We start from the raw sequence: 4,516 nt of genomic DNA, 5'->3' as shown, positions 1-4,516 counted from the left end.
AGAAGTGGTTAAATTTTCTTCATAAAATAATTTTTTAGATAAATGAATGATGATCAAGTCTTTAATAAAACAATGGAAAAATGTGTAGAGTACTGTACTTGCCATTATTTTTTTTTTATTTTAAAGCTGTAAATAAATTTATAATTATTTGGAGCTTCGTCCCCCTCTCGTTTCGCTCACTCGCTTCTTGGGCTTTGTCCACTTGTTCAAAATTTTCGTGGCGATTCAACGATTTTCGATGCCGCCGCGAAGTCAAAAAGTATGTGAATTTTAAACTCGTTTTTTGATACATTGTTAAATGACATTTTTGTATAATTATTTTTGTAACATTTCTTAAAGATCAGTTTAACAATCAAAATAATTTATTTTTTATAAAGTGTTCACCTCATATTAAACATTTCCAGAGACAAATGGTTAACATTATTCATCTTTGGAAAGGCTTGATTAATTTTCATGCCTAGAGCTTAGACTTTATTATAATTAAATACCATCATTTTCGATATTATAATATAATATTTTGTTGGTGACAATATTGATATTTATCGAAATTTTCCGGAATAGTTTGGCGACATTCTTTGGAATGTCAACGAACTATTCAGGAAAATGTAATATCCTTGTCTCCGTCCTACATTTTGCATCTGCACGATGAGCAGGAGTTGCGGCATAACATAGATGACCGGCATGACTCCATTGTTAACAGGAAAAATATGATGTGCAGGGAAAAGACCATTAATTTGAAATCGAGAGCATACATTTTAAACATTAATTTGAGATCGAGATAAATTTAAAATGTATGCTTTCGATTTCAAATTAATGGTGTCTTTCCCCTGTACATCATATTTTTCCTGTTAACAATGGAGTCATGCCGGTCATCTATGTAACTCTCTTTTGGGGAAATTTTTAATTGAAGTCACGTGATATCCGTTTTAAATGGAAGTTAGTATATATTTAAATCGGCTTCTGCTCCTGAGCTTTTCATGTTTAGTATTGACTTTCACCTATCTAACACATTCTCGAGATTAAGGAAGGACAGACAACGGGCGTCAGTGGAATTCATAGGTCTACAATTTTTTCAGATTAACCCCCAAAAACGTAGTTATTGATGAAAACATTACTATCGTTTCAGGCATTGAATGTCTAGTAAACATCCTGTCATCTGGAGATACGTCTTTACTTGCCAGAAGATATTTATAATATTTTGCGTCTTGGTTAGTTAATACTGGACATTGGCGATCGGATTCGAGTTATCTAGCAATTGAGCATATAAATGAAATTACTTATTTGTAGACGGATTTAATAGCTTTGGAGATATTACCGGTTTCACGCAGTCTATAGTTAGTTTTCCCCCGTAAATCTGCCATATGATTAAGAACTTATAATTACAGGAAAACTATCAGACGTCTAAAGCTAAAGTAGAATTAAAGATTTATTATAGGGTGGAAACTATAGCAAAATATTTATTATAATATGAAAATTTTTATGACCGAGAAACGATTATTCCTTTTGTATAAAACAATAGATTATTATTTGAAATGATAACGGAAAAAGTAAATTTACAAAAACTACTTAAAATACAAAAATAAAGAACTTGTTTCAATGTTAAATCTTTATTGTCACATGTAAATTAATGTCTTTATTGGAATTTTTAACATAATAACAAGTAGTTATTCAAGTTTACATAACTGTTATACGTACTTAAAGTAAATTTTATAAGAGACATAATTAANTATAGCAAAATATTTATTATAATATGAAAATTTTTATGACCGAGAAACGATTATTCCTTTTGTATAAAAAGATATTTGATATAAAGGTTCCTTATAAATTTAGAACAACAGAAATAAAAGAGTTTTTTTTTATTAACACGATAAATGTAATAAAACCTTCTGCGATTAATTTTAGTGCACCCGGCCAACGAACGTAAATGAAATAGCCTACAATATAGTTCGAGGACACAGCTATTTCTGTTTTATCTTCGTTTAGAAAATTTGAACAAGTACGTTTGAATATGATGATAAGATTATCATAAAAGATAATACGTGATCAATGCCAACGTCAACGTAGATTTTGGCTATTTCTGCTTTATTATACAAGCAGATCCTATAACAATACCTATTAGCATTTTTTCTACATTAATGTAGTATTTTGCAGTTAAAAAAAAATCAAGAAATCGTTGAATGGAGGAATTCTTGTCACGCAAGAAATCTGGAGTAATTTTAGAGTTTTTCCGGTGTTGTTCGTGCCAAACTGTACGCCAGTTGTTGTTGTTTTATGACGAATTTAGTAGCGACAAATCTCTGTGGCTAATTCATTTAAAAGTGAAGAATTGTAAAATTTATATTTATCAAATTTGTTTTTTAAAAGGTGGGACGATGCTTTAAATTTGATCATTTATTCATATTTATATGTTAATTTTCTTTTTTAAAAAGTTCTAGAAAGATAATATTGAAGGATAAGCTATCGAAGAAATTTAATGAAACATTTTACACTTTATCCGAGAAGAAAAAAAAATTCTCCCCGGCGGGGAATCGAACCCCGGTCTCCCGCGTGACAGGCGGGGATACTAACCACTATACTACCGAGGATCGAGTGTTAATTCTAAATTACTCTTACTTATTTCTGTTCTACTAATGTTAGCAATGTGTAGGAATAGGAGAATTAGTTATCGACTGTTGAGATTGAACTTGATACGGCAATGAATTCAGAAAGTGTCACCAGAGAGGCGTCACCTAACATACAAGGAAATTGTTAAATGCTGAATTTCTTCGTTTGTTTGTGACAATCTGACGTTATTTTATCAATTTTACGATAAGAAATTGTAAAAAGTAAAAAAGATAGCGCACGTTTTTATATAAATTTGCTATCTGAACGAATCGAATAGACTTGTTGTTTTAACATAATAGAACAAAATTTCCTGTTCGTTGCAATTATGTTATTTTTGTTAGACCACATTGATATTTTTATGCATTTATAACTTATAAGTGCAATATGAAACTCTTAGAAATACGATTGAGTGATGAAATTTTATATAATTCAAACGATCATTCAAAGCTTCCTTTCCTCATTCGTATATTTTCATTCTTGAATTGTGTTCGAATTTCTTCTTTTCAGTATTACAATTATCTTGAATATTTTTTTATCTCAGAATTATTCTATTAAAAATGGGTTTATTGGAAATTTTTCCCTTATAAGCGATGAGTTATTTACTATAATTAAAACCACCTCAAGATTTTTTAATCCCCCATTAGTAAGGTCTATATTATATATACTGTATGTAACCTTTAAATTTTAGTTAATTACATTTTTTAAACAGATTTTGATTCTTATCCAAGATTTGAAATAATAATTATTTGAAAATATTTATCTTATTTATGCACAAAGTTTAACATTGAAAAATAACATATTTTTTTCCATTTATAAACGTTTTTCCTGTAAAATAATTTAATATAAAAAGATGAGTTATTACTATTTTTTTCTCATCGGAATAAAAACACAGCTTCTGACAGGAAACAAAAATGGGAAATTGTAAGTTATTGTCCTGCTTGAAAGTATAGCGCTTCGTTTTAATTAGTAAGCATATCATAAGATTTATTTAATTATTCTTAGTTATAAGGTCGCATTATTTAAAAATCGCATAAATGAGACTGCAAAAACCATGATATTTATCAGTATTTAAATTAGTTAAATCTGATATTTCATATAAATTAATTAATTAAGATAAAAGTTAAAATTTTTAAGAATTCATTAACAAGTTGATTGAACTAAATATTAGTCAAGCTATTAAAGAAAAATATATTACAAGTATATATTGTAATTATAATTTTTGATATTAAATAATTTGTTTTATGCCTATAACTATAGGTTATTATAAACATTATCTAAATTAAGTTAAAACTAAATGATTTTATGCGAAATATATTTTAGCTGGATATAAAAATTTTCATGAAGAAATTTACACATTCATGTTTTTTAAAATTATTTTTTCTCGAAAATTATATTGATTGGAAACTCGTAATGACTCCGAAGTTCGAACTGTTCTATTTTTGATAACTTTTACAAAGGGAAGCAGTCAGGTTTCTTTCAGAGACAGCGTAATATGATTATACGTTGAGTGTATATAACAGTAGTTACTGTGAAAGACCGAAATTAGAGAATGTTGATATTCTTCGGTAAATGTTGACACATACAAAATACATTGGTAAAAGACCGAATATTTGGTTATATTATTATATATTCGAACAATCGCCGGTGTATGTCGACAAGCACAGATAAGCTTTGGTGGAGGTCGAAACGACACCCGAGAAGCCGATGTCGACAGAGAGGTGATAGTCTGTCGCTAAATCCTTTGTGGGTAGCCGGAGGTAGAACAAAGTCGTACCTCTTTTCCTGGCAACGGTTTGGTGGAAACTGTCCACTTTGTCACTGGATGGCGTTTTTGTTCGTTTGATCCCGTGAGGTGGGGTTTGTCGGGTCGAGTGGCGGAGGATGAGAATGATCGTCGGTATGGCGTCAGCGA

At 29.7% G+C, this 4,516-nt stretch overlaps 1 non-coding gene across 1 annotated transcript; it reads right to left on the bottom strand.

Moving 5' to 3' along the window:
* Nucleotides 1-2,513: 2,513 nt before the first annotated feature.
* Nucleotides 2,514-2,585, bottom strand: Trnad-guc. The gene has a single exon. It is a non-coding gene; the product is annotated as a tRNA-Asp (tRNA).
* Between the last annotated feature and the right edge of the window lie 1,931 nt (nucleotides 2,586-4,516).

This window comes from Centruroides sculpturatus, unplaced genomic scaffold (genome assembly GCF_000671375.1).
Source record: "Centruroides sculpturatus isolate CEXI.00-Female unplaced genomic scaffold, Cexi_2.0 scaffold1457, whole genome shotgun sequence".
NCBI classification, from domain to species: domain Eukaryota; kingdom Metazoa; phylum Arthropoda; class Arachnida; order Scorpiones; family Buthidae; genus Centruroides; species Centruroides sculpturatus.
The sequence above is the reverse complement of the archived record's forward strand: the minus strand, read 5'-3'. Positions and strand labels throughout refer to the sequence as shown.